The sequence below is a fragment of the Mirounga leonina genome, unplaced genomic scaffold (genome assembly GCF_011800145.1).
Source record: "Mirounga leonina isolate KUSES-001 unplaced genomic scaffold, KU_Mleo_1.0 Mir_129, whole genome shotgun sequence".
NCBI lineage: Eukaryota > Metazoa > Chordata > Mammalia > Carnivora > Phocidae > Mirounga > Mirounga leonina.
This window is the reverse complement of record NW_023270323.1, coordinates 33635037-33649475: the sequence shown is the minus strand read 5'-3', so window position 1 is coordinate 33649475 and position 14439 is coordinate 33635037. Positions and strand designations below refer to the sequence as shown.

The following is a 14439-nucleotide window of genomic DNA, read 5'->3' as shown; positions in this document are numbered from 1 at the left end:
ATTCTTCTTAGCCCTAAACTCAGTCATTTCTGCCTCTATTGATATATTAAAGCACTTTGTACATACTTATTGTTGATCTTTTTTGACCTCAATCTCCATTACACATGTTTGTTGCTTTCTTACTTCCCCAAACTGGCAGAGATTATGACTGTACCGAAGTATGTGCTTCTTTTCACTTATCAGACTCTCTTGCAAATAATTAGGCCCAGTGACTGACATCTTCCCAAGAAAATTTTGGGGAAAGGATTATGTTACTTTCAGGCCTGACACTTAAAACATCCTGAAGAACCTAATGGACCTTTTTGGCTCCCCAGTCACCCTGAAGTAAGGAATCATTGAGCCCTAGGACAATGGAGCAACAAAATGAAAGACTTCTAGCATCTGAAGTCAGTGCTACATAAAAGTGACCCAAAAAGGCCACATGACTTGTGTCAGGCTGTGTAAGCAATAACTAAGTCTTTCTGATGTAAGCCAAGAGAATTTCTTTCTATTTTTTATGGAAGCTAGGATTAATTACTCTAATTCTGAAACAAACCAATTATCTTCAATTGCTAGACTAATTTCTCTCTTCCTTTTTTTCTTTCCATTTTGTTTGTTTTAGGCTAAAAAGAAGAAACTATGTAGAACTGATTCATGGTATCTTCATCCAAATTGTTCCTCTCAGACTTTCTGGGTCTGAGTTATAAATCTGTATAGTCTTGGACACAGTAGAACCATTATTAAAGAAAGAATAGAAACAGGAAAGTTTCAAACTGACAATAGATCCTTTAATAATCAATTAAGGCCCAGCATATATACTAGTTATTTGTAGATATATCAAACAAGCAAAAAATTTAGCATTCAGGATGTTTATGTCTCGATGGGTGGTATATAAATGTATACCTAAATACATTTCTTTCCTCTACCTGCATTTTGGTTTTGCTTTATTTTGAATAGATGATATTTGAATAGATGATATAACACTGAGACGAGAATATGAAACACATAGGAAGGAGGCCACACTATAAGGAAGTCACCTCTAATTTATTATCTCAAGATCAAATATTTGACAAAGCTAGATTTATTTTATCTTCTTATAGTTTAAGATTTAACTTTCTAAACTCTAATAAAGAAATCCCTCAAAGAGAAAGAGAAAAAAAATATGGTTCATTATTATAATTCCCCAAAAGAGTCTTTAAACCAGGATTACTTTAGGTGAATTATATTTTAAATCATTTGCTAAAATATTTAATGTTGACTCCCAAGTATCTAAAATATTACACTAAATTGGCTTTCCAAGATGTTTTTTCAGCTATTCCTTTCAGATAGGATTATGACAAAAGAAGAAAGTTATGCCATGTTTAATTCTTTAGCAAATAAGCTCAATAAGTAGTAATATTAACATCTAATTTCTGATCTCAGATTTCTTTATTCCTTTATCTGCCTCCCAACATTTCACAGGCCTCTTGATTTATCTGTTAAAATGTATAGAGACAGAAAAGGATGAAGAAAGAAACAAACAAAAAAAATCAAGTGAGAGAAAGGGAGAAAGAGAAAGGAAGGGAGAAAAGGAAGGATGGACATATGGAGAAAAAAACCTATCATTTTGTACTTGTGTACAGAAGAGGCTTGGGAACCCATCCTACTCAGAAAAAGCAAATGAGAGAGGAAACCCACAGCTTTAATACAGCGGTTAAATTTGAAAATATGCAAAATCTTGGAAGAAATTCAAAACGACAGAGAGCTAGACATACATTACATGGTGGACATTTTACCTTGGCCCTAGAGATCACTGCATGAACATGAACTGATTTGGTTACACATTTAAAACATTAAATTCAGAAAAGGGATAATAAGTGAAACACAGCTTAAAAAGAAAAAAAATATATATATTACCCTAAATAAGAATGATAAAACCTGAAAGCAATACTATTTTACTTCGTGTTTATTCCTTTTGTTTAAAAATTTGCAAACACTGATCATATTGCTCAGAGATCTTTGGAAACTAGGAAAAATTAGATTAATAAACCTTGAAAAGAATTATTGGTTGTGAAATAGCCTGTCTCAAAGAAGACATTTAAGTAACTTCCCTAATTATTAAGACCTTCTAATGGATAGTAGACACAAATGTCTGTGCTTAAATACCTCATTTTTTTTTTTCAAATCACTTTTACTGGCATTTATACTTTAAAAAAATCCGATTATCGTTACTTGAGTCCACACAAATCTGCTAATTAATGATAGAATTTGGACTGAAGCACGGTTCTGAATCCCAATCTCAGCACCATCATTGCTCTTCTCACTCCACTGTTCTGACCCTTGGGATATATACCTTTCCTTTATTTCTCATTTTAATATTAAACAGAAACGATCAATCTTTTGAGTTTCCTAACATCTTAAAGATATTTTTTAAAAATCCTGTTGTGGATTGCCTGGGTGGCTCAGTTAAGCATCTGCCTTCAGCTCAGGTCATGATCCCAGGGTCCTGGGAATCAGCCCCATGTCAAGCTCCTGCCTCTCCCTCTGCTTGTGCTCTCTCTCTCTCTTTCTCAAATAAATAAATGTAACTGTATTTGGAAATACGTTCTTTACAGACATGATTAAGTTAAAATTAAGTCGTGTTTTGCTTTGTTTTTACAGTGGGCCCTAATCCAATATGACTGGTTTCTGCATAAGAAGAAGCAATTCAAGTACACACAGAGAAACATTAGACACACATGCACACAGGGATGACCATGTGAAGACACAGCAAGAAGGTGGCCATCTGCAAACCAAGAAGGGAAGCCCCAGAAGAAACCAACTCTGCCAATCCCCTGATCTTGGACCTCCAGCCTCCAGAACTGTGAAAAAATAAATCTTTGTTTTTTAAGCACCCCAGGCTGTGGTGTTTTGTTATGGGAGCCCAAGCAGGCTAATATAGATCTGAAGATTTATGTCTGAAAATTTACCAAATATTGTGGAGAACATGTGCACAATTTTACATCAATTGCCTGGAAGGACTGTTGTGAACATTTATGAGATAATGATTATTAAAAAATTAGGGAACATTTATGAGACAATGATTATTTAAAAATTAGGGGTTAATATTAATATCATACGAATAGCTATCAACAGATTTTTAAAATGTTCAAAATTTAATTGATCCGTTACATAGTTTTCAAAGTAACATAGTAGATTAGAACGCTGTTTAAAGATATTCACTGCTGTCCTCACCTTCATAGAAGCGTACTTCCCTGCCCTGTTATGTTGGGTTGGCAACATGGCTTGCTTTAGCCAGTGGGATACTAACAAATGTGATGCGAATTAAGGTGTGAAGTATGCTTGTGCAGTAGGACACCTGTGAGTCTGTCTTGGCCCTGGGAAAAGTTTTCTGTTCAACTTGGGTCTCAGAATGTCCTCACATAGAGCAGACGTGAGGCCAATGCATATGGAGGAGCCAAGGCCAATTGCCCCCCAGCATAAAGCAGGGCTCCCAGGTAAGTCTAGCCAAGATGACCTGATGCACAGGTGAACTGCAGATGTGTGAGAGAGAACAATGACAGCTGTTTTAAGTCAGTCAGTTTTGGGGCGCCTGGGTGGCTCAGTTGGTTAAGCGACTGCCTTCGGCTCAGGTCATGATCCTGGAGTCCCGGGATCGAGTCCCGCATCGGGCTCCCTGCTCAGCAGGGGGTCTGCTTCTCTCTCTGACCCTTCTCTCTCTCATGCTCTCTCTCTCTGTCTCTCTCAATAAAATAAAATAAAATAAAAAATCTTTAAGTCAGTCAGTTTTGAGGAGTTCTGCCACGTAGCATTATTGAGCCATAATCGACTGATGTGGAAAGCATGATTGCAATAAAAATAAATAAACAAATAAAGCAAGTTGATTACAATGTAGGTAGAACTTTTCAGTAATTTTCAATAAAGTATTTAGGAAATCAGTATTCTTGTCGAAAATGTAAAATATTATTATGTATTTTCAATGCCAGAAATAGAAGCTAATGCGAAAAATATGACATCTCTTGGGCATTTATTATGTTGTAGGCACAGTGACAACCTCTGATTATTTTATTTCATCTCAATAATGACACCAAGGTTAAGTGTAATGATTACTACATTTTATGGATATTCAGTGATTTTTCACAGGATCATACTGCTAGTATGTCGTAGAATTGGAATTTAAACCCGGGCAATCAGTTTCTAATGCCTGGGCTCTTAACTTTTTTTTTTTTTTTTCAGCCCTGGTAAAACAAGCCCTCAAAAAATTGACTTAAGACTCAGAGTTGTTCCTCTCCACAGAAATCTCTAGTGAAAGGTAAAAGACTTATATGATTTGAAGAGACAACAGAACATATTGGGCTCTTAACTTTTATAGCATATCCAGATATCACAGATTCTCTATTATTTAAAGGTGATTTTATCAATTTAATTGCCACTCTAATATATAATACTTTGTATACAAAGATGTCTTCTGCACATTATACACACTAAAGATCATGCTTTCATTATATACCCTACCATATGTGAAGAATCTTACCTATTTAAAAAAACTCTCTCATTTTATGTTTAAGTATAATATATATATAAATGTGTATATTAATTTATGCCTAAATAAATGGGTGTGTGTATATATATATGTGTGTGTGCGTGCATGGATAGATGATAGATAGATGATAGATATAGATTCTTAGATTCTTTAAAAATATCAATTCTCTGTAGCCTTCTACATATCTCACAGGTGACCTATTTAAGAGTTATTACTGGACAAAGAAAATGTGAAGCATGCATGTTAATGGAAATTATCAGAGAACTTAAGTTACTTTCAGAAAAAAAATGGGTGATTAAAGAACTTTCATAACATTTGAGAATGTTTTTGTGACTAGGTCTAAGGGAATCCAGAATCCTCTCAGGTCATTAGAAAGCATTCTGGGAAGCTCTAAAATATAATGGTCCTTTTGGGCTAGTCCTCTATAAATTCTCCACAGTGCCTATCCCTACCCCTTACCACCTCCAAATGTCCAGATCCAGGTAAACAAAATACAGTTTCTAGGAAATCAGCGGGGTATACCAAGCCATACATAGAGATCTTAAAATATGAACATGAGGAAGAAGTTCCTATACAGAATGCTAACCAAACATTAGCCAATTACAAGGCACGCCTGAAATTAAAGTCGATGCTAAAAGCAGCCAAATCAGATTAGTTTATCCTAACAGACCACACTTGGACATTCAAAGTGAAAGAACTTTGTTTATTTTTATTGATCAGTAGTGTTCACCAGAATCTGAAATCAAATATTGGCTTGGCCTGAATATAAACGCACTATCTAGTTGAATAATTTGAATGTTTCTCATTTCCCTCTATCATTTAACTTGCATTATACGAATTCATGTTATTCTCTATGATATTGCTCAAAAGGATATAATTTTTTTACAGTTTTATTTTCCCAGCTATGCAACATTACAGCCTCTCAGCAGCTATTGATTTGCAGAAATGTTTGGATGGACTAGATGGTATTAGGCTGTTTCCATACCTCCTTATGAAACGTGGTCTAGCATCTCTTTGAATTAAATGATTTTAGCCATGGTTACTTGACTTCGAGTTAAAGATATTCCATACAAATACCAGGCCTAGTCACTTACTTTAATATTGGTCAGCTGGCTATTTTCCCAGATCATTTAGAATTCTTATACTATTAAATTTAAAAGACTATTGATTTTAAACATCTATAGATCAGGTGACTTTTCAACTCTGTGATTCTAAAACAGTGTCAATACACATAGTGAGTATATTACTAAGGAACTGCTAAGCCTAAAAATAATACACAACATTAAATAGGATTAATTGATATGACAATTGGTAAGGTTTTCTATTTGATTTTAATGGAGTAAATACCAAATGCTTTATATGGTATTTTAAAGATTTTATTTATTTATTTGACAGAGAGAGACACAGCGAAAGAGGGAACACAAGCAGGGAGAGTGGGAGAGGGCGAAGCAGGCTTGCCGCTGAGCAGAGAGCCCGATGCGGAGCTCGACCCCAGTATCCTGGGATCATGACCTGAGCCGAAGGCAGACACTTAACGACTGAGCCACCCAGGAGCCCCCTTTATATGGTATTTTAATTGTGCAGTTATTAAAACATTACTGAACGATCTACCCTTTTAGTTTCTCATTTGACTGTCTTGAAATAATTACATATTAAACCACTCAACACTATACATTGAGGATTATGTAAAAGAAAAAAGAAGCAACACTTATACTTATTCCATATATAAAAGAATAAGGTACTACTCAGGTACTTGGAATTTCTCCAAAACATACAGCTCATCATTAGAGTCAGAAATAGTTAAAATATATCTAAAAGGTGCATTTTCTGCTGATCATTGAACACTCTCTCAAGCTGGCAGAAACTGCCTCTGTGGATCTTGAGTCACCATCTCTAGCTGTGTGTCACAGAGTTCCACAGGCCATTCTTCCCTTCTTTTCAGGTGAACTCTAGCATATCCGTGCATATTCATAGGCTGTAATGCATTTCTCATTCACTTTACCATTTTTGGTCTCTGAGATTTTTTTTAATATATAAAAGGAACAGCATGACCCCATCTTAAAAATTGAAATATTCACTGATCTATGGTTATTCCTGTAATATCACAAGTGTTGGTGAATAATTCAAGTTAAATAGTTTCCTATATATTCCATTTCAAAGGGACTTCATTTACTTTCTTTCAATGGTTTCCTCCTGTGCTGTTCTCACTCTGCATTATTCATATGCAACCTCACAAATTGCTTTGAGTTTGAGCAGTGCTGATATAAATCATAAGGCTATTTTCTCTGGAGGACTTCAGCCTTAAGCTCTACAACTTGTTTTAAAATGAAAACTGTGTTCAATTAAGGTGATTTGTTTGCTTCAAAAAATTAACTATCTTACATGGCCATTTGCAAGGAGAGAAGACTGAAGTTACATTCCTGGGTGCTGAATAATTTTAGAAGTAATTTACTTTCTCCCTCTGGCTGTATCCCTGCATCTAGTTTATCCTGTCCATTTATTTGTGGCTAGGTCATATTCTTCAGGATATATAGCTATCAAAAATTCCTTTCCCAACTGTTTTGCATTTTAACTTTTGACTAGTTCCTTTGTAAACAAAGTAAAATAATGTGTTCTTCTCTGCTTTCAGGTCCTTCACTGAAGGAGAAAAACAGAGAGAGAGGAAATGAATGGAAATGCAAGCAAACTGAGAAATTAGATTCATTGTGGAGTACTGCTATAAAAATAGTATTTTAAGAGTGACTGAAAATGGTGGAATAGGGAATCCAATCCATCTCTCCCCAAAAATAACTAATAAGATGAAAGGCAGCTTATGGAGTGGGAGAAAATATTTCAAATCATGTATCTGATAAGGTGTTAAATCCAAAGCATATAGGAAATTCGTACACCTTTATAGCCAAAAAAAAAAAAAAAAGTCAGAGTAAAAAATGAGCAGAGGACCTGAATACACATTTTTCCAAAAAAGACATACAAACGGCCAACATGATGGATGAAAAATATTCAATATTACTAATCATCAGGGAAATGGAAGTCAAAATCACAATGAGATATCATTTAACACCTGTTAGAATGGTTATCATCCAAAAGACAAAAGATACCAAGTATTGGATAGGATGTGGAGAAAAGGGAACCCTTGAGCACCCTTGGTGAGGATGTAAATTGGTTCAGCCCCCACGGGAAACAGAACGGAGATTCCTCAAAAAATTAAAAATCAGCAGCTGCTCTTCTAGTGCAAATTGTTAGAACTAGAGAAAGCAACAAGGACCTTATTCTCAAAGAACTGTGTTTATGGGTCTCCATACATCTGGTACCTTTCTCAACGACCAGTACAAAACATTTATTTCACCCAACTTGAAGCATTCCCAGGGCTGGGATGACTTCCCCAGTGGCTTTTGCCAGAAGCATTTAAACTTATAGATATTGGTTACAGCAGTCTGGGGCAAGGAATAACATTTGGAACAAGCTTGGATTATACTTGAGATTCAATCTTAACTAATGGGCCAAAGAAGAAATCACAGGGGATATTAGAAAATACATTAAGACAAATAAAAACAAAAACAGAACACACCAAAACTTCTGGGATACAGTGAAGGCAGGGCTCATTTGGAAATGTAGAGCTATAAACATTTATACTGGGGAAAAGAAAAGAAAAAGAAAAGGAAAAAGATTTCAAATCAATAGCCTAACTGTATACTTTAAGGGACTAGAAAAAGAAAAGCAAGGTAAATTCAAAGCTAGCAAAAGAATGAAGTCTAACCCCTATTTCATACCACATACAACAGTTATTAAAAATAGATCCAAGACCGTTTAGATGTCTTCTTTGCAGAAATGTCTGTTCATGTCTTCTACCCATTTCTTGATTGGATTATTTATGAAGCCATCGAAAAAAATGAAATCTTGCCAGCCATTTGCAACGACGTGGATGGAACCAGAGGGTATTATGCTAAGTGAAATAAGTCAATCAGAGAAAGACAAGTATCATCGATCTCACTGATTTGAGGAATTTGAGAAACAAGACAGAGGATCATAGGGGAAGGGAGGGAAAAATGAAACAAGACGAAACCAGAGAGGGAGACAAACCATAAGAGATTCTTAATCTCAGGAAACAAACTGAGGGTTGCTGGAGGGGAGGGGGGTAGGAGGGAGGGGTGGGTGGGTGATGGACATTGCGGAGGATAAGTACTATGGTGAGTGCTGTGAACTGTGTAAGACTCATGAATCACAGACCTGTACCCCTGAAACAAATAATACATTATATGTTAATAAAATAATTAAAAAAAGGATCCAAGACATAAATGTGAGAACTAAAACTATAAAACCTTTAGAAGAAAATATAGAAGTATATCTTCACGATCTAGGATTTAGTATTCTTATATGAGACCAAAAGCACAAGCAGAAAAAGAAAAAAAAATTAGACTTCATAAAAATTAAAAACAAAATTGCTCTTCAAATGACACTATTAAGAAAGTGAAAAGACAACCCAAAGAATGGGAGAAAATGTTAGCAAATCATAAAGCTAATAAAGGTCTAATATCCAAAATACATAGAGAATTCTTACGACTCAATAACAAAAACAAATGTCCAATATAGTAAATGACTTGAATAGGCAGTACCCCAAAGAAGATATACACATTGCCAATAAGCACAAGAAAGATATTCTTCTCCCTCTCCTATTCTCCCTGCTTGTGTTTCTTCTCTCTCTGTGTCTCTGTCAAATAAATAAATAAAATATTAAAAAAAAGAAGGGGGTGCCTGGGTGGCTCAGTCGTTAAGCGGCTGCCTTCGGCTCAGGTCATGATCCCAGGGTCCTGGGATTGAGCCCCGCATTGGGCTCCCTGCTCGGCGGGAAGCCTGCTTCTCCCTTTCCTATTCCCCCTGCTTGTGTTCCTTCTCTCTCTGTGTCTCTCTCTGTCAAATAAATAAATAAAATCTTTTTTTTTTAAAGAAAGATATTCGGGGCGCCTGGGTGGCTCAGTCATTAAGTGTCTGCCTTCGGCTCAGGTCATGATCCCAGGGTCCTGGGATCAAGCCCCACATCGGGCTCCCTGCTCCGTGGGAAGCCTGCTTCTCCCTCTCCCACTCCCCCTGCTTGTGTTCCCTCTCTCGCTGTGTCTCTCTCTGTGAAATAAATAAATAAAATCTTTAAAAAAAAAAAAAGAAAGATATTCAATATCCTTAGTCATTACAGAACAGCAAATCAAAACCTCAATGAGATACCATATCATAGTGGCTGGAATGGCTATATATATATTTTTAAAAACAAAAGTATTGGTCATGATGTGGAGAAATTGGAACTCTTGTACATTGCTGATGGGGAGGTAAAATGGTATAGCCACTCTAGACAACAGTTTGGCAGGTTTTTTTTAAAAAGGTTAAATATAGAATTACCATATGACCCAACAATACCCCTCCTAAGTTTACATTGAAGGAATTGAAAAGAAGTATTCAAATACATATACACCATTGTTTCTAGCAGATTTACAATAGCCAAGAATTGGAAACAGCCCAAATGTCATGAGCAGATGAGTGGATAGATAAAATGTTGTAGATTCATACAATGGAATATTATTCAGCCATAAAATGGAGTGAAGTACAGATACATGCTACAGTGTCAATGAACCGAAAACATCAAAGTTGGTGAAAGAAATCAGACCTAAAAGTTCACATTTTAATGCACATTTCATTTATATTAAATATCCAGAATAGGTAAATTGATAGAGATAGAAAGCTGACTAGTAGTTGCCAGTGGCTGGGGGGTGGGATGGGAGGAAGGAGGAATGGTAAGTGACTATTTAATGGGTACAGGGTTTCTCTGTGGGGTGATAAAAATATCCTGGAACTATGAAGGTGGTAGTTGTAAGCATCATGAGGGTATCAAACAACTCTGAAATACGCACTTTAACATGCTTAATGGTTAACTTTATGTTGTATTAATTTTACTCAATGAAAGGTAAATAAATAAAAGTAACATTTTATCAATACAAAGATAAACATTGGTCCAAGAAGGTCCAGGACTAGCTCATCTTTGGACTGGTTTCTGTGGGGAGTTAAGAGCTAAGAACCCTCCGTGTTCCCTGGAGGTGTTCTCTGTTAAGTCAGAGACTAAAACTTTCCTTATGTGGAAGTCCTTAAGGAACCTTCTCACCTGAGTTTGCTTCTGTACCTAACACCTTACCCAATTCTCTGACCAAGGAATTGCACCTCATAGAGAACTCATGCTATCTAATTTAAGGGCAAAATAACTACATGGAATTCTTTTGCACATGAGATTTATTTATTTCCCCATTTAGTTACTCAAGCATTTATATCAGTATGGACTCATGGATATTTATTTTAAACTTTAGGTTATAATCTAATACTACTTTATTCATTTTGTTGCTCAAATTGTCCCAGCTTTGGCATTGGAAGTTCTTTCAGTTGACTTTTGTTTCCCTTTGATGTACCCACATCAACATAGAGTTGTTTTATGAGTATCATCTTGCTTTCTGATACTCTAAGATACTCTAGGCTCATCTTGTGTATTTCCTGCTTTAGTTTTAAAATCAATCATTTTTCCAAAGAGTTCTGCTCCCTTTCATTGGAGAATGTTATTAGAAATCGAGTTCTGGGCTCTAGGTGTTTGTTGCTACTACAGGGTTGTTGCTTCCAGGCCCTTTCAGGTGACAGAACGAGGAAATGTATGTGCATATACTACTCTGGGTACATGCACACATATATAAGTATTTCCATATATAACCATCTGTATCTATATTAAATTAAACATGGTTTCCTTCTGATATCTCCAACTCTATTTCATTACCCCATGGGCCATTCTAGCCTCCTCTCATTTCTTATCTGTAAACTCCCACTCCAACAATGAGAAACCTGACTCTCACCATCTGCCATTCCTTTATTAATTGCTCAATTTCAGTGCACATATACCCAGTACATGTGAATAGCAGCATCGGAACCAATACATCGTGAGAAATAGCTTAATCAAGTAAAGACTTAAAAACTTCACTCATTTCTGAAGTTATCTAGTTTAGTACTTCTTTCCCCACCCTCTTCAGGGTGGCTCAATATTTAAAACAGATTGTTGCCTCTTTCTTTATTCCAAACAAGGTTACCCCCAAATCCTAATTTATTTTTTAAAGTTACATACATTAAGATTCACTCTTCATGCTCTAAAATTCTATAGGTTTTGACTAATAGAATGTCACTTATTGACTATTGCAGTAACATTCAGAATAATTTTATTTCCCTAAAAGATCTCCTGCGCTTCAAGTATTTAACCCTTACCTATTATTTCCACTAGCAACCACTAATCTGTTTACCATCTCTGTAGTTTTGCCATTATTAGAATGTCATATAAATGGGATCAAACACTATATAGTCTTTTCAGACTGGTTTATTTTAGTTATTAATATACATTTAATATGCATCTATATCTTCTGTAGCTTAATAGCTCATTTATATTTATTAAAGAATAATATTCCATTCTACAGATATACCACAGATGTTTTTATCCATTCAAGGGCTTATATGTTGCTTCCAATTTGGAGTAACTATGAATAAAGTTGATAATGACATTCATGTGAAGATTTTCAAGTATGCTTACATTTCCAAATGGTTTAAATATACAGGAGAGTAATTACTTATGTGATAAGACTGTGCTCAGCATTGTAATAAACTGTTAATATCTTTCAAAATGGTTTTACCATTTAGAATTACCACCATCGGCGAATAAAAGTTTCTGTTACTCTGCATTCTCACCAGCAATTGGTATTATCAGTTTGTTCAGTATTAGCCATTTTATTAGTATGTCACAATGTTTTGTGACTCTCTAATTATAAATAATATTGGTTATCTTTTCATATGCTTATTTTCTATCTGTATATCTTCTTTAGTGATATGTCTTTTCAGATTTTTTTACCCATTTTTTAATTGTGCTGTTTGTTTTGTATTGTTGAGTAATAAGAGTTCTTTGTATGTTGTGAAAGTAAGTATTAATTGTGTGCTTTTCAAATATTTCCTCCCATTCTATGGCTTATCTTTTGCTTCTCTAAACCATGTATTTCACACAGAAATTTTAAACCTTAGTAAGTATTTTTTGATAGTGCCTTTGTGTTGTATCTAAAAGTACATTGCAAAACACTAAGATACTTATAGATGAAGAAAATATTATAGTATATTTCTCGTCAGAAATTGTGCAAGCAAAAAGAAAGTGGAGGGAAATATTAAAAGTGTTGAAAAAAACTATTGACCTAGAATCCTATTTACAATGGGATTTTTCTTAAACACTGAAGGAGAAATACTTTTCTTGGAGAAATACTTTCTCAGAGGAATAAAAGCTGAGGTATGCTCACTAGCAGATCTTCCCTGCAATCAATGATAAAAGATGTTTCAAAGAGGAAGCAAGTTATATAAATCAGAAACTTTATTTATATTAAGAAAGGAATAATATCAGAGAAGAAACAATTGAAAGTAAAATACAGTCTATTTTGCCTATTGTTAATTGACCTAAAATGTAATGGTTTGGGACGCCTGGGTGGCTCAGTTGGTTAAGCGTCTGACTTCGGCTCAGGTCATGATCTCAGGGTCCTGGGATTGTGTCCTGCATCAGGCTCTTTGCTCAGCGGGGAGCTGTTTGTGTCGCTCCCCCTGTTTGTGCTCGCTCTCTGACAAATAAATAAAATCTTTAAAAAAATAATAAAATATAGTGGTTTATTTAAAGTAATAATAACAATGTGCTAGGTTATTATAGCATATAGACAAGTGAAATAAATGATAGGATTGTCATAATGGATGGGAGGAAGGAACTGGGAATGCTTTGTTATAAGTTACCTGCACTCAAGTGAAGCAGTATAGTGTTATTTGAAGGTAAATTAAATTACTTAAAAAAATATATTTTAAACTCCTGAGCAACTAATAACATGTTTTAAAAGAACAAGTTATATCTAAGTAGGGGAGAAAATGGAAACATATAATATGCTCTCAATGGGCTGAAATATGCACCACCTCCCAAATCTATATGTTGAAGTCTAAACCCCAGTAACTCAAAATGTGACTGCATTTGGAGATAGAGCCTTTAAAGAGATGACTAAGTTAAAATGACACTGTTAGGATGGGCCCTCTTCCAATCTGACTGGTGTCCTTATAAGAAGAGAGAATTTGGGCTTAGAAAGAGACACCAGGGATGCATGTGCACAGAAGAAAAACCATGAGAACAGGCAAAAGGGTAGTTCTGAAAACCAAGGAAAGAGGCCTCAGAATAAACCAACCCCGCCCATATCTTAATCTTGAAACTTCTACCCTACAGAACTGTGAGAAGACAAACCCATTGTTTAAGCCACCCAGTCTGTGATATTTTATTATGGTAGCCCAAGCAAACTAGTACAATACTCACTTAAAACTAGAGGAGAGAGAGAGAAACAAGAAAAAAATGGTCTGTATATACGAAATAAAGACAGACTGTCACAGTGGGTAACATATATATATATATATATATATATATATATATGTTTATATATATATATATATATATGTTTATATAAGATATATATAAACATATATATATATTTTATTTTACTTTATTTTTAAAGATTTTTTTATTTATTTGACAGAGAGAGATACAGCAAGAGAGGGAACACAAGCAGCGGGAGTGGGAGAGGGAGAAGCAGGCTTCCTGCCGAGCAGGGAGCCCGATGTGGGGCTTGATCCCAGGACCCTGGGACCATGACCTGAGCCGAAGGCAGACGCTTAACGACTGAGCCACCCAGGCGCCCCTATATATATATATTTTAAAGATTTTATTTATTTATTTGACAGAGAGAGACACAGCGAGAGAGGGAACACAAGCAGGGGGAGTGGGAGAGGGAGAAGCAGGCTCCCCGCAGAGCAGGGAGCCCAATGTGGGACTCGATCCCAGGACCCTGGGATCATGACCTGAGCCGAAGGCA

General features: G+C 35.6%; 1 non-coding gene across 1 annotated transcript; it reads right to left on the bottom strand.

Annotated features, from left to right (window-relative positions):
- Positions 1-4192: 4192 nt before the first annotated feature.
- Positions 4193-4308, bottom strand: LOC118011001. Its single transcript, XR_004679394.1, has one exon. It is a non-coding gene; the product is annotated as a U5 spliceosomal RNA (small nuclear RNA).
- Positions 4309-14439: the final 10131 nt, after the last annotated feature.